The sequence below is a fragment of the Pelophylax lessonae genome, assembly GCF_965119305.1.
Source record: "Pelophylax lessonae genome assembly, chromosome: 1".
Taxonomy (NCBI): domain Eukaryota; kingdom Metazoa; phylum Chordata; class Amphibia; order Anura; family Ranidae; genus Pelophylax; species Pelophylax lessonae.
Window position 1 is genome coordinate 546746240 of NC_138768.1, and position 24097 is coordinate 546770336.

Genomic DNA, 24097 nt, shown 5'->3' on the forward strand with positions numbered 1-24097 from the left:
TTAACTTTTATTGGTGATCAAGGGGTTAATGTATGCCTGGTGCTTACTGATGTGTGTGGGGGGAGGGGATTGAGTGACACAGGCACAGATCGCAGGTTCAGCTATGCTGAATCCTGTAATCTGTCCCTGTCTGTCACATAGGAGATCCGCCCGCTTGGTTTACACAAGCGGGCGGATCTCCTCACTCGATCCCCAACGATTGGGGAAGAGCGGCGGTGATCACCGCCTCTCCTCCCCTGGCCCGACTCCCGCTGTGTCTGAATACAGTGGGAGCGAGCCTCCGGCGGCGTGCGCGCGCCGCCCACAAGGGGAGGAGTCCAGCGACGTAGACCTACGTCGCTGGACGATAACGAGCCACTTTGCCGCAGTACGCTCAATGTGAGCAGTCGGCAAGTGGTTAAAATGTGGACTTGTGATTTTTCATGTTCGTATGTTCGCTAGAAAATTTCCTCTGTTAGAGATGTTCTGGTGCGAACTGAACAGGGGGGTGTTCGGATCATCACTAAAAATGGAAAAATGGAAAAATAAAAAAATGAAATAATACTTGCATAGATTGGAATATATTTCCCAGAGAACAACAGGCAGGAAGATACCTGCCCCTCCTGAAACAAATCTCTGAAATTTCAGGAGCAGGTGAGATCTCTCTGCATCACTTATAGCGTAGTGTGTGACAGTAGTGTAGTATGGGACAAAGTTCTAATCCAAAATGCAAGTGTCACTTAAAATCAACCATTTTGAGCAGATTTAATCCTAGCAATAACAGTGAACCTTCATTTTAGCCAGATGGCAATAAAACCTAGGCTGACAAAACTAAAGTAATTCCTATCCTCACATTTCTGTCATGGGTTGGTGTAAACCTTTAGAGACATAAGCAAGGGGTCATCTAAAGTGAAGAGTGTAAGAAACCTCTTATCCTAACCAGAAACCCCTCAAAGGAAATCCAGTATTTGCTCTATGGAAATAATTTACAGATTGCTACAATACCGCCAAGGTCATTTCTGACTGTGTTCAGAAACAGTCTAAAAAAATAGGCATGGATCGGGGCAGGAGGTATGCAAAAGAAAATTAGAATGATTACGTGTTAGACAAATGAGTAGCAGAATCTAGAAGAAAGGGCAGGGTCAAATTCATCACAACAAGAGTTTTTAAAGAACCTTAAAAGGTCACAAAGCTTTTTGTGTTTTGGCACCTGAATTATCTGGAAAAGGTTTCTATATATGATCTTCTTCTAGATCATGAAAGCCACTGTTTCTCTCCAAGCCTTGCATGACCTCAGCTCTTGTAATGTACTTTTGCAGTAGAGTTCCTGAATCAGTTTTAGCACTGCAATGAAAGAATTCTGACTTTGAACTTTCATGACCTGTAAGAATGAACATAGCCTGTGGCCATATGCTTCTTTATGGTTTCAGAACTCCTTTGTGTCTTATGAGTACCTAAACTTTCACAGCATGGGGTGCATTACTCTATTTATTTCTAGTATGTTGAAAGAGTCTTGCTGGAAGTTTAACTGCAAATGTTATTTGCAATATAAAAGCAGCTAAACATTATAATCATTTAAGCTCTACTGAAATTTCCATTAATGCTGTCAATATAAATTTTAAAGCCTGCCTGTAATACCTCAGATGCATTTTATCAAGCGGCAGTATAGAATTATTTATGCGTATTCTATGTTTCTGCAGTGGTGTAGCAGGAGCAATAAAAACATATCTTTCTCATTTTACATTATTTTATTTTAACAGTTGAACCGTGCCAGCCATATTTTGATAATTGGTTTAAAAGCTTAAAGGGTTGGCAGGACTATATAAATTTAGGACTAGGAAAAGGTTATCCAAAAAAATGGATGTTAAGTAACTGCTGCCAATAAGCACAGCATGGGCCTATCATTTGGAGTGTTTTGTATCACAGATGGAAATTACAACAAGCACAATAAATATAAAATCTTTGAAAGTCAACAAGAACAACAGAGATATTATTCTGCTCTGCTGGGCTCCTACTAGGAGATGAACAAAAAAGTGTCAAAGAAAAAATCGATTATATTTTGTGCATCTATAACAAAAGCATTAATATAATTCTAAGCGATAATTAGTTATATACTTACTATATTACAGTAGTACTAAAACATCATCTATTTACTTCTATGGTCTGAATGACTGCTCTTTAAGTGGCTCTTTGAGAAAGAACTTCACCCGTATTATTCATATTACAATGGAGTGCACAGGCAGACACAGGCTAGTGAAAGACACGGGCCTTGAGATGATGTGGCTGCACTTAGGGCATTGAGAGCTACAGTGGGCTGTGTGTAGATACAGACTCCTGAGAGACTGTTCCCTTCCATTCTTATGTATGACAATTGCTAATGTTGCTGTGATTGGATCCGTGCTGCTGTGGAACTGTAAAGCCAAGCATGCTGTTAGACAGTATGTATCTATGGCGTGGCACACTGGTGGTGGTGTGGGCGCTTGGCACACTGGTGGTGGGGGTCTGAGTCCTTTTTTGTTTTTTGGTACCTGCTGCTGCCTGGACTGGCTGGCCGCTGCTGGTGGTGGAGTGGCTGCCTGTCTGGTGGTGGCGTGGCACACTGGTGGTGACGTGGCACAATGGTGGTGGCGTGGCACACTGGTGGTGGTGTGGGCGCTTGGCACACTGGTGGTAATGTGGCACACTGGTGGTGGCGTGGCACACTGGTGGTGACGTGGCACAATGGTGGTGGCGTGGCACACTGGTGGTGGTGTGGGCGCTTGGCACACTGGTGGTAATGTGGCACACTGGTGGTGGCGTGGCACAATGGTGGTGACGTGGCACAATGGTGGTGGCGTGGCACAATGGTGGTGACGTGGCAAAATGGTGGTGGTGTGGGCGCTTGGCACACTGGTGGTGACGTGGCACACTGGTGGTGACGTGGCACAATGGTGGTGACATGGCACACTGGTGGTGATGTGGCACACTGGTGGTGGCTGGTGGCTGGTGGGGGTCCTGACTGTCTGTGACTGTGAGGTGTTTTTTTTTGGTACCTGCTGTGCTTGCTGGTGGTGGTGTGGCCTGGCAGGCACACTGTTGTCCGGGTCCCTCTGTCTGTGCCTCTCTCCTCTCCTCTTCTGGGCGTTGGTGGAGTCGGTGGTGGTGGACTTCTTGCTGCCCTCAGCCCTGTGGGTGGGTGGAGTCCTGGTCCTGGTCTGGACTATGTTGTTTAACTTTTTACATATTCAGCCCAGGCTGGCAAAAGTCTCATAAATTATTATTTAAATTATTTGGCAATGCAATAATATTCAGCAGCCGCTTGGCTGGGTTGGATCGCCGATCCGCTGCCCGCCGGACTCTATGCCCTGCCCTGTGCCCTATGCTATGGCGCGCTGTGCTGTCCGAGACGTGAGTGTGTGTGACTCGACAGTCTCCTCCTCTTCTCTCTCCAGTACCACGTACAGCGGTCATAGAGGAGAGGGGGAATACAATTACATCTACTGCCATCTAGTGGCGGTAGATGTAATTGCAGTAACGCTGCCGAAAGTCGCGGCAGCGGCGTTACAGGGAAAGGACGAGTAATCTGATAGATTACTCGTTACCCTGAAAAGTAACTGCGTTAAGTAACGCCGTTTACTTAAACGCAGTTACTACCAACACTGCTTACTGTGTAACTTGTCTAACCTGTAAGGCTGTTTGGTAATGTTTATGTTATGGTGACATACTGTTTCAAGTTGGTGTTGACTGTAGAAACATGTTCTTTACTGTAGAAACTTTAGTTTGCTGGCCTTAAGGTATGCCAGAGGCTGTGGTACCACTTAGAAAGTTGTCACCATCAGGAACCTGAGGCTACTCTAGGGGTGAAACTATACTTCTCAATTTTCCTGAGTACTCTAAGAGAAAGAACAGAAGACTGCTATGAAATGCACAGCACATGGATTGGCACAATTCTGGCTATAAACGTGTAAACTTAATTGCAATAAAAGATACAAAAAGCAGAGTCAAAGAACCCCACCCTGTGTCATGCATATGAAAAATAGCTTCTGTTACTTCATCAATAAAACATTTTTTTCACAGCCTAGGGCAGTTTTTGTATTCATTGTAACATAATTTTTTCTGTTGCTTTAATGGGGACACAGTAGATTATTATCTATATGCCCAAGTTCTATAAGGCTGGATATTAGGGAGAAGAAGGCTTGGCTCCTTCTATAAAGCATATCCCTTTGTCTGAAAATCAGTAGTAGCTAGCAGTCAAAGGCAACTTGAGTACCCTAAATCCTAAATGCAAGCAACAGAGCTGAAAAATCAGAAAGTAATATGAGAACCTATGCTTCCAATGAACTATTGAATAAAAATAGTTTACAGTGAGTAAAGGAAACCCATTATCTCTTATTGTTAATTTGGGGACACAGTGGACTACTGAGATGCACAAAATGAGTCCTAACTAGGGTAGTGGAAAATAATTTTATACCTCATGGGCAATGGCCAGAAGTGTTAAATCTGGTTATTTACACAGCTGCTTCAAAGATCTTTATGCCAAAGAAGGCCACGGTAGATGTTGCTGAATGTATGAACCAAGGACCAGGTTGCAGCTCTGCATAGGTACAGTAGGTGACAAAAGTCTGATGGTGAACAGATCCTACAGCACTAGTAGAATAAAATGTAACAGTGAAGCTTGGAGCTTAGGAAAATAGTTCTGAGTCCTTCTTCATGAATATTAATGTATCCAGAGATTTCCTTTGTGGAGACAAGAAACCTTCTCTCCAGCACTTGCCATGTGCCATGTTCCTACCCCTGTAGAGCTGAGAAGATATAGCCCGTCCACTGCACACCTCCATGATTAAGCCCCAGGGACAGGTTGAATTGAGTTGGGGACATGGCCTGAATGAATCGAGCTGAGGTTGCTTTTACCCGCTAACCACTCGGGCAAGGTGTGTGGTGGCCAGGCTTTCCCTTCTTATCTCCACAGAAGGCTCTAGATCTGGATGAACCTTTCCCCAGCCTGCACCCTCATTAGTCAGCGGCATCCAATTCATTGGATCTTAAAAGCCTGAGCGTGTGCCCGTAAACATTTATCATGGGTCATATGTTCATTCCCCCTTCATAATTAATAAAGCATCCAGAATCTTTACTTATGGGAACTTCACTGCTGGAATGTTATTTGCTAGAAGATTCCATCCTCTCCTCTTCTCAAGGGACAGAGATGATGCTGCCCAGGCTTTAAAGGCACCAATAATCTGGGCAAGAAATTCTCTTATTTCAAAGAACTTCTTTTTCTTAGCTGTATTAAAGGCCCTTTCACACTGCTCTGCTAAAAAAAAAACAAGGTAAAAATTTATATGCATTTTTGATGTATTTTCTAGTTGCCTGACTCCCAGCATGCACCTGTGAAACATGGACATGTGACTCAAACAGTACACCACAAATGCAACTGCAGTGCATAGTTTTATGCTTTTTGCATTGATTTAATGGGGAATCTGTTTTTTAGTACGCTCTTTTAACAGGGCACCAAAGGTGCAGCATGCAGGACTTTTAAAAACTCACTGCAGTCACAGCACACTGGTGTGAAAAACTCCATGTTTTTCACTCCATGAAATATTTGTATTGCATTTTTTTTTTTTTTTGTGCTTTTAAAAAAAGCGCAGCAAATCTGCATCAGTGTGAAAGGACTTATTAGTTCTCTTCTGTTTCTGCAGGTGTGCAGCTCTACATACATGCAGTAGGTGACAAAAGTGTGATGCTGAACAGCACATACAGCTCTAGTGAACGAAGATGTAACAGTAAAGTTTGGAGCTCATACCTTAGGAAAATGGTCCTGAGAAATCACCAGGGGAATCCACTTTGTAATTGTCACACTGGGCGCCAGTGAGCCCCTATGAGGGCATTCAGGTATGTCAAATACGGAATTTAAAAAAAGGCTGCAATTTAGCATAGGTAGCAAAGGTGGATTTTGACTGTGCTCACTACATCCAGACAGCACAGAATACCGTCCTTCAGGTGGGAAGGTGATAGACAAAAGAGTGGCAGAAATAAGTCCTCAATAAAGCTGAGTGCAAACAAAACATTATGAAGAAAGGATGATTGAGGACAAAGTTTCTCCTTGTCTTTGCCAAGCACCAAGAAAGGTTGCCTGCTGGATATAGCTGCCCTCTCTGACACTCTCCTTGCCAAAGTGTAAGGCCTCATGCACACTGATTTCTTGTTTAGCAGAGTTTAACAGAGTTTGGAGTTTGGGGGTTTATTTATTTCGTTAGCTGAAATTTTAATTTATTCTGGCCATTGGTAAAAATAAACACTGAAGTCATAGAGGGAAGTTTGAGTGCAAAACACCCCCCCCCCCCCCCTAAACTCACAAAAATGCAAGTTTAACAGCAACAGTGTGCACAAAGCCTAAGAGAACTTGGGAAGGCTGGAAGGCACATCACACAGCAGTTTAAGGGAAAAACTTTAAAGGGCCAACAGGCCTAAACTGAGATCCCATAGAGCCAAAGGATGTCAGGTAGATCAATATGAGTGACTTTCTAAATTGAGGCTACGCATCAGGGAGTAGGGTGTCACCAGTTGTTGAAACTGTTTCTGGTAAAGTCAGGCCTGCAGTACACTGAGAACACTAGCAGTAAAAAGTCCTAGCAATAATACCTTTGTCATGACACCAATGAAAGAAGGTCTTACAAGTGTAGTGATAAAAGTAGAGAAATGAGGTTTGGAATCCCAAAACATGGAGGATATGTTAGCTTTGGTAGCTTAGCTTCTATAGCCGTGCCTTTTTTGCTTAGAGAAAATGAAGCGGGATGCAGCATCAGCCCATGAGAGAAAAGGTCTGGGCAACCAAGACAGATATCATGGACATTTGCTAAAAAGGATACTACCTTCACGTATCAGAACCTTTTTGGTCAGTCCGCATCAACCAGGATAGTGGTGATAACTTTCAGTTTTACAGTTTCTCCTTCAGGCACCTCCGGACAAGCATGGAAAAAGGGTATGAATCACCTAGCTTTGAATTGTGGAACACTTTGATTGCGGTGTGATAACATTAAATCCAAATCCAGGGATCAGAACCAGTCTAACATAGTCTACTTTCCCAGGTCATGCTGTTAACAACTTAGAAATCCATCATCCAGCAGCTGGAGTGTGGACCACTAGTACAGCTGGAACCCTACGCAGGATGAGAGCCATCTCTTGTGCTGCCACTTAATTCCTAATCCCTTCTTTGAATATTTATGTAGAACACTGTGGTGATATTGTAGAGCTGTACTCTTACCAGATGGCCATAGAGAAAGGTGAGAGTGTCCCCACGGTATAGGGAACCATAGTAAGAATTTTCCAATGCAAAGGACAAAGGTACCAAAACAAAGACACCATAGGTGACTGCAACCACCACAGCATGTCTTGTGCAGACTGAGGCATCAACAGTATAGAATATGTAATCTTCTTCTTAAGTTATGTGTCAAATAAATGCTATATTTATCAGGTAAAAAAGAAATGTTATCTTAAAATATAAATGTTATATCGCCATTTTATTAACTAATAAATATTTAGTGGGATCCAGTATGTATGGGCTTTCCAGAGCAGAACTGATTGTGGAAAAGTGTAGGCCAGCAAGTTTTTTTTCTAAAGGTCAGACACCTAGGTAATGACATTAAAGATAATTGATATATTTTACTACAATACACTTTAAAATGGAATTACTGCAGTTATACTCTGTATAAATGAAATGTCTTGTCTGTTTCATAAATCTGCAAGTACCTAATTCAAGTATATTGTATACTGTACAAAGGATGACAGTAATGCAGCAGGTGAACAAAATCACACTAAACAGTGAACTATAGTATTTAGAGGGAGATTAAAAAACCTGCAAATGCTGTTTCAAGGATCCTCTGTAAATCCTTCACCAGCTGGCATGATTTTAAACAGCTGCTAAGTATTAGCAGAATAGTATATCCTTTGGAATGATTTTTTACTAAGATATCAAGTGCTGGAACACACAATTTTCTTCCATCTGGCTTACGGATGGTTACTAGAACTAACATTTTGTCATTTTTATGCATATTGTAGAAACACTCTCTAACCACAGGCAGTAGTAAAATACTAAAAGCTTAGTTGTATGTAACCAAAAGTGAGCAGGTTTTACAATGAAAAACGAAATAAAGTAGAGTATGCATTCAATCAGGTCTGGATTTAGCCTGGGGATGTAGTAAAAAAAAACCCTAAATTTATCCCTGTGGTTTTATGTTTTTGAGCAGTTCTTCTTTTTAACAGTTTTTTAATTTTTTCTTTGTGTGCCATTGCCTTGGAGAAATGCTAATTTTGGTAGAATAGGTAGTAGTAAGTAGGATCTTTATATTTGAATGCAGACATGTACTGTATACATAAATAGAGTAATAATGAGCTGAAAATACTTGAACAAAACAGAACCTAGAAGAATGTTATTGACCATGATTTTTTGTCTCTTTGTTGCAGGTGGATTATGTAAACAGAATTAGCAGGCTTCAATGTGTAACTGAGATGTGGCAGCATAAAATAGTTTAACACCCACTGAAATAAACAGAGAGATATGAGGTCCAACATCGCAGTTCCACATTAACAGGTACAACAAGAAACCATCGACTGGTAGTCAGTATGTGCTACAAACACTTCCAATATTTACGTGCAATGTGTATTTCCACATGTCCACAATTCCCTTGATATATATAAATGCCCCCAATCCAAAAGTGTTTTCAATCTCAAAATCCCAGAGTACTTGAGTCCCCTATATTAGAGGCATCAGCAGTAACAGGATTGTGCACAGCAGCAAATAGCACTTCATGATCAAAAGGAGTTGGATTCCTTAAATTCCCCTTTTTTACTGTTTACTGCAGGAAAACTTTCTGTTGCTCCTTTTGGGGTCCTGGCGATCCAATTATACAACAGCTTTTCCCTTCAATTCTCACAGCAGCAGCTATTTTCTCTCCAGCACACATGTGATGTAAAAATTAAACCTAGCAAAGAAGAGAGCCCAATTCACTTGTCTGGGATTCATATGTCGGGCAGATTGCAAATACTGGAGGTTTTTATGATCGGTATAAATCAGAATACGATGTGGAGATCCAGCAAGTAGATTTCACCATTCTTGCAGTGCCAGCTTGATAGCCAGAAGTTCCTGATCCCCGATGGTGCATTCCTTTCCGCTTCTGAAAATTTCTTAGAGAAGAAGGCACAAGGATTGAGCTTACTGTCATACATCTGGGAGAGGAATGGCCCCCACTAACAAGGATGAAGCATCTAACTCCAAGAAGAATGGCTGGAGAATGTCAGGACGTTTGAGAAGAGATGCAGAGAGGAAAGCCGTTTTGAGCTTCTGAAAAGCATCAACTGCCTTAGGAGGCCAAGTTCTGGCATTCAAAAAACATATAGGATAGCCACGCTAAAACATATAAATTGCAAATAAGCAGCTGCTTAAAGAGGAGTTCCAGGCACCTTTAAAAAAATAAAAGTCAGCAGCTACAAAAAGTTTAGCTGCTGACTTTAAAAAACGCCACTCACCTGTCCCATGGTCCAGCGGTGAGCTCACCCCGGCCGTCTTTATCCTCCGTCCTCCCTCAGCTGCGCTGGCACCTTCACTGTGGGCACCTGGCTGTGAGAGCTTGCGGCCTCACAGCCGGGGAGCCCACTGCCCATGCGCGAGTCGTGTGGCGCATTCTGATTTGGTGGATGCAGTCTTCTGGGACCTGTCAGTGTCTCAGAAGATTGCAGGGGAAGGAGAACTTCCATTGCTGAGTGCCGTGGCGCTCGGGAACAGCAGTGGGAGCAGGTACCTGTCAAAATCCGGTACCTGTCCCCCACTCCTCAAAAGTGCCAATTGTGCAAGGGGATCGGGGGACAAGTCCTTAAAGTGGAACTTTCCCTTTTAGGTGGAGTTCCGCTTTAAACAATCTGTGACACTAGATGCAAGAATTGTGATAAATATATGAAGCAGCGCTAAAAAATGAACCCAATGTTGTGAAAACACAAAATTGAATCAATATAATGACATCAAACTTACTAGGTGAAAAACGTGTAAACAGAAATCACACCAAATACACAAATAGTATCCATAGGAGCCCATACACAAGGGCTGATAAGAAAAAATATATGTGAAACAAGAAAGTCCAAAGGAAACAAATTGTCCACGATTCACTTGCTCCACCAGTGTCCCCACAATTACAATTCGTAGTCCGTCCACCACCAGGTGACACCAAGTATTAAAGCCTCTTCCTGGATCCTGCGGACCATCATATAGCATGGTCAAACATGTGTTTCATCTCCTTATGGAGGGGAACTCCAAAGCGCCAAACGTGATCCAGTTAGGGTTGGTTCATAAGCAGGGTGAAAAATAAAAAGCATATACGTTCATAGTGTAACCCATAAAAAATATTTATTAAAGAAAAAACAACAAGTGAAACTTGCAAAGGGAATCACACTAAGCAAATCCTTGGGCAATATGTTTAAAAAAACTTGCATATAGCAATAAAAACAGATACATTTGCTATCCCAAAAAGCAGCAGGTCGTGTGGCTGCACCAGACTCTCCCACCGGTCAACAAGCATGCATAATGACGAAGCATCTTAGCTATGCCCAACTAATTTCGTCAAAGAAATTACGTCGTCGAGGGACTGGCTTACACATCGTACACCACGCTAGACGTTTTTAAATGCCTGCTGATAACCAGGCAACCAACACAGACTGTGAAGTGCTCGTTATTGTAATGCAGCACATCAGAAAGAAGGGAAACAAAGGGAATTATTGTAAAAGCCACCTTGTAGTGTGAAAGTACTCATTGGCAGAAGAACTCCATCTAGTGGGAAAGCAACATATTACACTGAAAAAAACATTTTATTTAAAATTATTTAATAATTAGAAATTTTGTCAGATAAACAGCCTGCTGCTATTGTTTGAACAAAACTACATATGAACATGAGCATAAATATAAAATATGATTATTCTAACCAAAAAGGATTATACAATAAAACACATCCATAGGTCTAAACCACCCATGCCTAACCCATTGGTGAATGCAGAGTGCATATACCGAATAATTATTAATACCATCTAAGGACAAAAGTGGTAGGTCAGCCATTAATAATAAAACAGTTCACGTCCCAATCAACATTCATGCTAAAGGGCACATAAGTCTTCAGTCTGTAAATCCACTTTGCTTCTAACCAGATATTCCCCTCCTGGTATTATCGCCTCTCCAATGTGGAGAAAATGTATCGATGGCCAAAAAGGTAGTACCAGTAGGGTCTCTACCATGGCATCTAGCAAAATGTTTAGGCACACTATAATTTAACACACCTGCCCTAATGTTTGAAATAGGCTCTTTTAGACAGGTTTGTAATTTCCGTATTGTACTACAGACATATTGGTAGCCACATGGGCAAATTATCATGTACACAACATTTTTAGTGTCACATGTAATCAAGGAATTCATTTTATAGGTTTTGTTAGTCTTATTGGATGAAAAGGAGTTAATTATCCTACCCTTAAATGCATTTAGCCTACAAAACTCGCATCTGTGGCAAGGATAGAAACCTTCCAATTCTTGGAAAAAATGAGTTTTTTTTTCGGAGGGTCGATGAAGTTAGGGGCCACAAAATTTCTCAAGGATGGGGCTCCTCTAAAGATGACATCAGGTTTTTCAAAATTAGGTTCCCTGTCCTTCATGGGCCACCAACAAGTCCGCTCTAGTTCTAGAAGCCCCCTGTTCAATAGCTACATCAAGTTCACTACTATTATAGCCTTTTTCTATGAACCTGGACTTTATAGTCTGAGATTGAACATAAAAGTCTTAAATTTTTGAGCAATTTCTTCTTAGGCACAAAAATTGGCCTTTCGGAATGGCTTTTAACCATAAAGGAGGCAACTTGTATGATTCCGATAGTAGTTTCTGTCAGTTTCTTTAAAATAAGTAATAGTTGACAGACCTTTTACTCCCACCTTGATGGTTAGATCAAGGAAATAAAGCTGGTCAACACTGTCTTCGCATTGGAGAATAATGCTCTGGTTATTGGTATTAAGGGCACAGATGAACTCTTGCAAAGAGTCCAATGTGCCATCCCATACCAGGAGGATGTTGTCTATGTATTAATTAATTAATAGACATTTTATCAGATAAACAGCTATATCCTTACCAACCCCATACAGCATGCACTGGGATTGATTGATGGATTTAGACATACTCAACTTTCTAATGCCTCTTTGTTTTTATCCCCATGGGTTTTCTCGAAGAGGCACTTCTCCAACTTTGCGTACAGGAGGTGATCCCAAGGACATAGAAGTACTGTACATACGTGCTGGGGATGAGAGTTCAAATCTGGAGAAAAGATAAGTATGCCATCCAGATACACAATGACACAAACGTAAAAAAGATCAGAAAAAAATTGCAATAACAATGTTCTGGAAGACGGCTGGGGCGTTACACAAGCCAAAGGGCATTACAAGATATTCATAATAATATTCATTCATTGATGTTAAAATATGTTTTCCATTCAGCATCCTCTCGAATCCTAATCAGATTGTATGCTCCACGGAGGTCTAAATGAGTGAAAATTCAAGCATCATTTAGCATATCAGAAAGTTCAGAATTCAAGGGTAGCGGGTACCTATTCTTAATGGTGATGGCATTGAGACCTCTATAATCAATGCAGGACCATCCTTTTTATCCACAAAGAAGAAGCCAGCGCCAGCAGGAGAATTGGATTTATGGATAAATGCCTTTCGCAGATTTTCCTGGACATACTCAGTCATGGCTTGGGAGCATCAGAGAGGTAGTGACCCCCGCCACATGTACACAGAGAGGTGAGCGCACCTTAGGGAGACAAGTCTGATATCATTGGGACCTCAACGACACTTGGTCAGAATTCCAATCTAGATAGAGTGAGTGTTTCTGCAACAATGGAAGCCTAAGAATGATGGGACTAGAAGACTTAGGAAGGATCAGAAAGGAGATTTGCTCACGATGAAGAACACGACATGCATAGGTATGGAGGTATTTCGGAACTGTAGGGATCCTAAGGCCAAGGTAAAGCCATCAGCTGCAGATACTGATAGAGGCATTGCCAAGGGAACAGGAAGAATGCCCAATACACTGGCTAAGGACTGCTCGATTAAATTCCCTGCAGCCCCAGAGTCCACATATTGAAAAACTTGATACGAGTTCAGGGCCCAATCAATGAATGGAGACAGATATGACAAATTGAGGGAAAGTGGCAAAATTCAGGTTCTGGTCTAGATCACCTCCCTCTGAGTGACCTAGACCTGAGTGTTTCCTGAACAGACAGAACAGGACTTTATTATAACGCCTTGCCCTCCTGTTGGCAGCCATATTGGACATGTGCAGACTGCTGCCTGTTAGAAACTCTGATTGCATTATCACTTGTCTGCTGTCTAGGTGTTGCACAGTGATGATGCTGCACACCTGACTATATCAATAACCCGATGGGTTGCAGTCCTCACCCTTGTGATTGTACTCCAAGGTGCATCTCTGCTAGCAGTCTTCTGTTCTCCGTGTTCCTCCATGCATGACCTGGCTTGGTTGACGACTCTCCTGGCTCTTGACCCCGCATCCACAGATGACTCCGCATTTGCAGACGACCCCACATCGGCAGACTACCTGTTTCCGGACTACTCCCCGGCTTGAATAACTACCCGCTTCTGGACATGTTCCTCATCTTGCATCCCACTCTTGCTGTACGCTTGTTTTGGTTTAAATAAACTGCTTTATTTTACCTGCATCCCCATGTGGGGTGGTTTCCTGGCACCCTGACAGCTCCACTGTAAAGACATAGGCCGAGTCTCAGGTGATGCAACCGCTCTTGTTGAGTAAGGCGTGTCTGGCCTAATTTTATAGGTTCTTCAGCTGACATAGCGGCAGAGATGGGTTGTTCTGGGGCTTTATGGACAACAGGAGCTAAATGTCCTGCTGAGGGCGACTTGGACCATCCCTCTCCAGATCTCACTCCTGGAAGTGGACATCAATTTGGATGCTAAGGTGGATCAAGTCATCAGGGGTGGTGGGTATGGTTCCACCAGCTAGTTCATCCCTAATATGATCCGTTAGACCCTGCCAAAAGGTTGCAGTAATGGCCTCATTATTCCATGCCAGTTCCGAAGCCAAGGTGCGAAACTGAACTGCAAATTGACCAACAGTCATGTTTCCTTGACGAAACAGAAGAAGAGCACTGGAGCAGGAGCCAGAACAGAGGATAAGGAAGTGGGCACAACCTGCAGCTGATCCAAACGGGAGGAAAGTTCCTGCAGACACTGCATAATCTGTTCTTGATGGGCCTGCTGGACATCAACTCTCTGCCCCAAACACTGAAGTTGTTCCAGAAGAAGCTGCGGTGTCCCTGAGGAGCTCATGGCCTGAGCAAACTGTCAAGTGTCTGTGTAATGCCCTGTACACACAATCAGATTATCTGAAGACTTTTGTCTTCAGATTTACCTTTTCTATGTAGTGCAAGGGCCTGCTGGATTGCATACAAATTGAAAGTGTTTAGGTTTGACCTCATATTATATGGTTTTGGTAAGTCTGCAGACAAAAGTCTTCAGATAATCTGATAGTGTGTACAGGGCATTAGTGAGCCATTGTAGATCGCTAACTTGAGGTTCCCCAGGGCATGGACTCTAAGCCCCAGCCTGCTTCTTCATCAGAGCACCTGGGGATGGACTTGCAGCAAGCTGAAACAAGGTCGCGGCCCCCAGCTACGCTCAGCTGCGGATGGGGAGACCTAGCGGGTGTACAGAATACAGGATACACAGGTAACAAGTGATTGGGAGCTCAGAGAACTGTGAAGTTGCTCAGGCAATGTGGATTACACTGAGAATGTCTTATATAGGCATGCAAACTAGGAGGTGGGCCAGGAAGTGATGGGAAGGAAGGATATAAAAGCCTAAAAAATAGCAGGTGATGCCCATAGATGAGCACAGCCAAACCACACATGTGAAAAGAAACAGGGTAGAGAAGTACTGCAGCAAGGAGTTAAGAATACACAAGCAGGAAACTGCAGGTTAACTTATGACACCCCAGATCTGGGTGATCAAGACAATACCAAAAGGAGGATCATTTGCTGATAGGTTTAACAAATTATGTAATAGAGAGACATGTTGGATTTTTACTCTTGATCCTCTAGCACCAAATGGACTCAATGAGGAACTAGAGGTAAACACCATATTGTAATACTATGGGTCCAAGAACATTAAATAATCCTTCACTATTTAGGTTACTGTCATTATTATCCAATTGCATTAATAGTGGGGATAGTTATTAATATTGTGTCCATTTACTGCAGGTGGTGTCATAGGTGAAATTTAAACTGTGACCCTGGTGTTGGATGGGTAGAGGTGCTAACTACTTGGCCACTGTGCTTTCACCTTTTTCATACTACACATATACTAATGACACATTCCTATGTTTTTTTTTAATTTTAGTTATTTATAAGTATAGTTTGGAGTCTAAACATACAATGTGGATATCTAGAAGAGGTTTTTATAGCTTCATATCAGTCACCAGTTCAGTGAGTCTGCTTGGTAATGTAGTTAGCCAGGTACTATCCAGTACACTGTGTGTTTTCTGGACAGTTTGTTTTAGCATTCCACTGCTACCCTATTCCATGTGTACCTTTTTAAAACTATTTTTCTGTTAGTTGTTTTTATATGGTCTATGTATGTTTGCCAGCTGCTGTTCTTGTTAGTATTGGGAATATTGGGTTGCAGTGTTGTGGCAAGCGCCCTCCCCCTTCTCCCGTATTAAGCAATCACAGCGGAGTGGATTTAATAAAGCTGAAGAGCGCAAAATTTGTTCAATTAAGCTTTGAAAAAAACCTTACATCTGATTGGTTTCTATGCCGAGTTAGAGTTGGGCGAGCAGTTCAGCGAACACCCAAATTTGCAGGGCGTTTGGCAGGATGTTAACCCACCGAGCGCCCCACTATGCACTCCACACTGCACAGTGCATTCTAAGGCTAGGGTTACCACCTCATCCCTTTAAACCAGGACACATATTAATTACACAGGTTCTGTAGCTGATTAAGGTTGTAATTATCCACTTCAGCCCCGGAAGATTTTACCCCCTTCCTGACCAGGCCCTATTTTGCGATTCGGTACTGCATTATTTTAAAGGACAATTGCTCGGTCGTGCGATGGTGTACCCAAACAAAATTTACGTCCTTTTTTTCCCACAAATAGAGCTTTCTTTTGGTGGTATTTTATCCCCTGTGCGATTTTTATTTTTTACGCTATAAACAAAAAACGAGTGACAATTTTGAAAAAAAAAACAATATTTTTCACATTCTGCTATATGACATTCTCAAAAAAAATGTAAAAATCTAAATTTTAAAACATTTTAGGCCAATTTGTTTTCTGCTACATATTTTTGGTAAAAAAAAATCGTAATAAGCCTGTTTTGATTGGTTTGCGCAAAAGTTATCGTGTCTACTAACTACGTGAAAGATTTATGTCATTTTTATTGTTTGTTTTTTTTTCCTAGTAATGGCGGCGATCTGCAATTTTTTGTGGGACTGCGACATTGGGGCGGACAGATCGGACCCCTGACTGACATTTTTGACACTTTTAGGGGTACCAGTGACATAACTACAATAATCAGTGCTAAAAAAATATGCACTGTTACTGTAATAATGCCATTGGCAGGGAAGGGGCTAATCCTGTAGGTGATCAAGGGGTTAAATGTGAGCCTAGGGGAGTGATTCTAACTGTGGGGGGGGGGGGGCGTGGCTTCTGAGATGACCATAGAAACGTGATCCCATATAGCAGGATCACATGAGCTCTGTGATCATTCCAGGGAGAAGGACGGTCGGCTGTGTTTACAACAGCCGACCGTCCTTCTCTCTCAGCGGGGGAACAATCGCGGGTGTCAGGCGGCAATCGGAGCCGCCTTCCACACGCATCGGCTTCCCCGCTGACGAGCGGGGGGCGCGCCACCGGCAGCGCACTCTCTCCCCCTAGACTCCCGAGAGAGAGCGCCGTACATGTACGGCAATTTGCCTGGTAACGGCTGCCTGCCACAATACATCTGCGGCGGGCGGTTGTAAGCAGGTTAAAATCACTTAGTGCCTTATGTGCATTATATCAGCCTCAGAACCTGTGTCATTTATATGTGTCCTGGATTAGGGATGAGGTGGCAACCCTATCTAAGCCCCGATTGGACAAAGCTTTGCCCGATCAGGGAACAGTGAATAACTGGTTGTTAACATTGCCGACAATAGAAAAATGTGAAAAAAAAATGGCGTGGGGTCCCCCCCAAAATCGATACCAGACCCATATGTCTGGTATTAATTTTAAAGGGAACCTCCACGAAAAGCTTTTAAAAACCGTTATGACTAAGCAAACATAGTTTCCTGAAACGCGTCAAATGTTTTTTACCCTCCTGTCCCTGGTTTGTCGTTTTGGATTTTATGGATTTTCAATAAAAGGTTTTTATCATCTACTATCACTCTCAAGTTGGTGTGCGGTTGCCTTCCTCTGTGCAGGGAAGATCAGCAACTGAACCATGAGAAGCTGGTGACTGGAGGTAATATAAAGGCATTATAATTAAGTTTGAAGTAAACTATTACCAGTATTATAATATAATTATTATTTTAGTATTACTTTAATATAAAATATTTATATCCACCTCCACCCTTTGCGTAGCTTCATGCCCGATTTCCAGTTAAAATACCCTGTACAGTGGTGATCGAAAGTTTGGGCACCCCAGGTAAAATTTTGTATTAATGTGCATAAAGAAGCCAAGGAAAGATGGAAAAATCTCCAAAAGGCATCAAATTACAGATTAGACATTCTTATAATATGTCAACAAAAGTTAAATTTTATTTTCATCATTGACACTTTCAAAGCTACAGAAAACCAAAAAATGGTGTCTGCAAAAGTTTGGGCACCCTGCAGTATTTATAGCATGCACTGCCCCCTTTGCAAGGCTGAGACCTGCCAGTGTCATGGATTGTTCTCAATCATCGTCTGGGAAGACCAGGGTATGTCAATCTCAAAGGTTTTCAATGCCCAGACTCATCTCACCTTGCCCCAACAATCAGCACCATGGGATCTTCTAAGCAGTTGTCTAGAAAACTGAAAATAGTTGACGCTCACAAAGCTGGAGAAGGCTATAAGAAGATAGCAAAGCATTTTCAGATGTCAATATCCTCTGTTCGGAATGTAATTAAGAAATGACAGTCATCAGGAACAGTGGAAGTTAAAGCAAGATCTGGAAGACCAAGAAAAATATCAGACAGAACAGCTCGCAGGATTGTGAGAAAAACAATTCAAAACCCACGTTTGACTGCACGATCCCTCCAGAAAGATCTGGCAGACACTGGAGTTGTGGTACACTATTCCACTATAAAGAGATACTTGTACAAATATGGTCTTCAAGGAAGAGTCATCAGAAGAAAACCTCTTCTATGTCCTCACCACAAAAATCAGCGTTTGAACTTTGCAAATGAACATATAGACACGCCTGGTGCATTTTGGAAAGTTCTGTGGACCAATGAGATTAAAATCAAACTTTTTGGCCGGAATGAGCAAAGGTACGTTTGGAGAAGAAGGGGCACAGAATTTAATGAAAAGAACCTCTGTCCAACTGTTAAGCATTGGGGTGGATCAATCATGCTTTGGGGTTGTATTGCAGCCAGTGGCACAGGGAACATCTCACGAGTAGAAGGAAAAATGGATTCAATAAAATTTCAGCAAATTTTGGATGGTAACTTGATGCCATCTGTGAGAAAGCTGAAGTTAAAGAGTGGATGGCTTCTACAAATGGATAATGATCCTAAACACACCTCGAAATCCACGGGGGATTACATCAAGAGGCATAAACTGAAGGTTTTGCCATGGCCTTCACAATTTCCTGACCTCAACATAATTGAAAATCTATGGATAGACCTTAAAAGAGCAGTGCGTGACAGACAGCCCAGAAATCTCAAAGAACTGGAAGACTTTTGTAAGGAAGAATGGGCAGAGATACCTCAAACAAGAATTGAAAGACTTTTGGCTGGCTACAAAAAGCGTTTACAAGCTGTGATACTTGCCAAAGGGGCAGTACAAGATATTAACTCTGCAGGGTGCCCAAACTTTTGCAGACGCCATTTTTTGTTTTCTGTATTTTTGAAAGTGTAAATGATGGAAATAAAATCTAACTTTTGTTGACATATTATAAGAATGTCTAATCTGTAATTTGATGCCTTTTGGAGATTTTTCCATCTTTCCTTGGCTTCTTTATGCACATTAATACAAATTTTTACCTGGGGTGCCCAAACTTTCGATCACCACTGTATACCCTACTTCTGGGAATATTTATTAATTTATTGTGTGTGTGTGTGTGTATATATATATATATATATATATATATATTACACAGTTTATATAGATATATATATATAGTATCTCACAAAAGTGAGTACACCCCTCACATTTTTGTAAATATTTTATTATGGCTTTTCATGTGACAACACTGAAGAAATGACACTTTGCTGCAATGTAAAGTAGTAAGTGTACAGCTTGTATAACAGTTTATATTTGCTGTTCCCTCAAAATAACTCAACACCCAGCCATTAATATCTAAACCACTGGCAACAAAAGTGAGTACACCCCTAATTCAAAATGTCAAAATTGGGCCCAAAGTGTCAATATTTTGTGTGGCCAGCATTATTTTCCAGTACTGCCTTAACCCTCTTGGGCATGGAGTTCACCAGAGCTTCACAGGTTGCCACTGGAGTCCTCTTCCACTCCTTCATGACGAAATCATGGAGCTGGTGGATGTTAGAGACCTTGCGCTCCTCCACCTTCCATTTGAGGATTCCCCACAAATGCTCAATAGGGTTTAGGTCTGGAAACATGCTTGGCCAGCCCATCACCTTTGCTATCAGCTTTTATAGCTGTACTATTATGATTAGTGTTGAGCGAACACGGATTGTGTTATTCGTGTTCGTACCGAATAATTGGATTTTTGTTACCCGAACACGAACACGGACACTTTACTGTATATTCGGGTAAAAATCCGTGTTCGGTCGTTTTATTTCCGGGTTTTGCATGCTTTGGCGCTCTTTTCATGGCGGGCTTTCAACAGCCAATCAACAATTGTTTAACTGGTGTGCCTTAAGCCATCCCAGCCATGCCTGCAAATGTCTCAGTAGCTGTGATTGGCCGTCTGAAGCATGTGACCAAGTCTTTATAAGTTCGAGGCAGCCGCAGCGGCGTCATTGTGCTGCTTAGATCAGGGACAGAGCACACATCAACGTGCTGGCTGCTGATTAGGGAAAGATAGGCAGGAAAAAACCATTTGTGTCCGGATAGAATTGAGGGACAGGTCGGAGTGTTTAGGCAGGGCGAGTTGTAGGCATTTTAGGGATAGAGTCTGCTGAATTATAGGGTCAGTGTGTTCTACAAACTACAATCGATATTGCTGTGTGGGGTGGGGTCTGCACTTAGTTCTCCTGATCTACGATCTCTTCTCAATCCTGTTAGGGACAGAGTCTGCTGAATTTTAGGGAAAGTGTGTTCTACAAACTACAATCGATATTGCTGTGTGGTGTGGGATAGGAGATAGGCAGGTGTCAGTGATCCACATCCATTTTTCTGTGTGTGGGCTGCAGTGAACACAATCTTTTTGGGGTGCAGTGAACACAATCCTTTTGGAGTGCAGTGAACAAAATCTTTGTGGGGTGCAGTGAACAAAACCTTTGTGGGGGTACAGTGAACACAATCTTTGTGGGGTGCAGTGAAGACAATCCTTGTGGGGTGCAGTGAAGACAATCCTTGTGGGGTGCAGTGAACAAAATCTTTGGGGGGTACAGTGAACACAATCTTTGTGGGGTGCAGAGAAGACAATCCTTGTGGGGTGCAGTGAACAAAATCTTTGGGGGGGTACAGTGAACACAATCTTTGTGGGGTGCAGTGAACAAAACCTTTGTGGGGTGCAGTGAACACAATCTTTGTGGGGTGCAGTGAAGACAATCCTTGTGGGGTGCAGTGAAGACAATCCTTGTGGGGTGCAGTGAACAAAATCTTTGGGGGGTACAGTGAACACAATCTTTGTGGGGTGCAGTGAACAAAACCTTTGTGGGGTACAGTGAACACAATCTTTGTGGGGTGCAGTGAACAAAACCTTTGTGGGGTACAGTGAACACAATCTTTGTGGGGTGCAGTGAAGACAATCCTTTTGGAGTGCAGTGAACACAATCTTTGTGGGGTACAGTGAACACAATCTTTGTGGGGTGCAGTGAACACAATCTTTGTGGGGTGCAGTGAAGACAATCCTTTTGGAGTGCAGTGAACAAAACCTTTGTGGGGTACAGTGAACACAATCTTTGTGGGGTGCAGTGAACACAATCTTTGTGGGGTGCAGTGAACAAAACCTTTGTGGGGTGCAGTGAACACAACCTTTGTGGGGTACAGTGAACACAATCTTTGTGGGGTGCAGTGAACAAAACCTTTGTGGGGTACAGTGAACACAATCTTTGTGGGGTACAGTGAACACAATCTTTGTGGGGTGCAGTGAACAAAACCTTTGTGGGGTACAGTGAACACAATCTTTGTGGGGTGCAGTAAACAAAACCTTTGTGGGGTACAGTGAACACAATCTTTGTGGGGTGCAGTGAAGACAATCCTTTTGGAGTGCAGTGAACAAAATCTTTGTGGGGTACAGTGAACACAATCTTTGTGGGGTGCAGTGAACAAAATCTTTGTGGGGTACAGTGAACACAATCTTTGTGGGGTGCAGTGAAGACAATCCTTGTGGGGTGCAGTGAAGACAATCCTTGTGGGGTGCAGTGAACAAAATCTTTGGGGGGTACAGTGAACACAATCTTTGTGGGGTGCAGTGAACAAAACCTTTGTGGGGTACAGTGAACACAATCTTTGTGGGGTGCAGTGAACAAAACCTTTGTGGGGTACAGTGAACACAATCTTTGTGGGGTGCAGTGAAGACAATCCTTTTGGAGTGCAGTGAACACAATCTTTGTGGGGTACAGTGAACACAATCTTTGTGGGGTGCAGTGAAAAAAACCTTTGTGGGGTACAGTGAACACAATCTTTGTGGGGTGCAGTGAACACAATCTTTGTGGGGTGCAGTGAACAAAACCTTTGTGGGGTGCAGTGAACACAACCTTTGTGGGGTACAGTGAACACAATCTTTGTGGGGTGCAGTGAACAAAACCTTTGTGGGGTACAGTGAACACAATCTTTGTGGGGTACAGTGAACACAATCTTTGTGGGGTGCAGTGAACAAAACCTTTGTGGGGTACAGTGAACACAATCTTTGTGGGGTGCAGTGAACACAATCTTTGTGGGGTGCAGTGAACAAAACCTTTGTGGGGTGCAGTGAACACAACCTTTGTGGGGTACAGTGAACACAATCTTTGTGGGGTGCAGTGAACAAAACCTTTGTGGGGTACAGTGAACACAATCTTTGTGGGGTACAGTGAACACAATCTTTGTGGGGTGCAGTGAACAAAACCTTTGTGGGGTACAGTGAACACAATCTTTGTGGGGTGCAGTGAACAAAACCTTTGTGGGGTACAGTGAACACAATCTTTGTGGGGTGCAGTGAAGACAATCCTTTTGGAGTGCAGTGAACAAAATCTTTGTGGGGTACAGTGAACACAATCTTTGTGGGGTGCAGTGAACAAAATCTTTGTGGGGTACAGTGAACACAATCTTTGTGGGGTGCAGTGAAGACAATCCTTGTGGGGTGCAGTGAAGACAATCCTTGTGGGGTGCAGTGAACAAAATCTTTGGGGGGTACAGTGAACACAATCTTTGTGGGGTGCAGTGAACACAATCTTTGTGGGGTGCAGTGAACACAATCTTTGTGGGGTGCAGTGAAGACAATCCTTTTGGAGTGCAGTGAACACAATCTTTGTGGGGTACAGTGAACACAATCTTTGTGGGGTGCAGTGAAGACAATCCTTGTGGGGTGCAGTGAAGACAATCCTTGTGGGGTGCCGTGAACAAAATCTTTGGGGGGTACAGTGAACACAATCTTTGTGGGGTGCAGTGAACAAAACCTTTGTGGGGTACAGTGAACACAATCTTTGTGGGGTGCAGTGAAGACAATCCTTTTGGAGTGCAGTGAACACAATCTTTGTGGGGTACAGTGAACACAATCTTTGTGGGGTGCAGTGAACACAATCTTTGTGGGGTGCAGTGAACAAAACCTTTGTGGGGTGCAGTGAACACAATCTTTGTGGGGTGCAGTGAAGACAATCCTTGTGGGGTGCAGTGAAGACAATCCTTGTGGGGTGCAGTGAAGACAAACAATCCTTGTGGGGTGCAGTGAACAAAATCTTTGGGGGGTACAGTGAACACAATCTTTGTGGGGTGCAGTGAACAAAACCTTTGTGGGGTACAGTGAACACAATCTTTGTGGGGTGCAGTGAACAAAACCTTTGTGGGGTACAGTGACCACAATCTTTGTGGGGTGCAGTGAAGACAATCCTTTTGGAGTGCAGTGAACACAATATTTGTGGGGTACAGTGAACAAAACCTTTGTGGGGTACAGTGAACACAATCTTTGTGGGGTGCAGAGAAGACAATCCTTTTGGGGTGCAGTGAACACAATCTTTGTGGGGTACAGTGAACACAATCTTTGTGGGGTGCAGTGAACAAAACCTTTGTGGGGTACAGTGAACACAATCTTTGTGGGGTGCAGTGAACAAAACCTTTGTGGGGTACAGTGGACACAATCTTTGTGGGGTACAGTGAACACAATCTTTGTGGGGTACAGTGAACACAATCTCATACTTCTGAAGCTTTGAGGGTGCTGCCTGTTCTATACTCCTCCTCCTCATCCATCCTTTTAGGTGTACAAACAATAGTAATTGGGGCCTAGTGTGCTTCTGTACGTGTGAAAAACATACACTTTTTTTGATCATATTTCCTATTCCGCTATTCAATAAAAACCTTTGGGGCTCAATTAAATTGCGGAATAGTCTGTGTCGGTACGTGTGAGATCCACCTTTCCAAGTTTTTGGGGTTCATCTCATACTTCTGAAGCTTTGAGGGTGCTGCCTGTTCTATACTCCTCCTCCTCCTCATCCATCCTTTTAGGTGTACAAACAATAGTAATTGGGGCCTAGTGTGCTTCTGTACGTGTGAAAAACATACACTTTTTTTT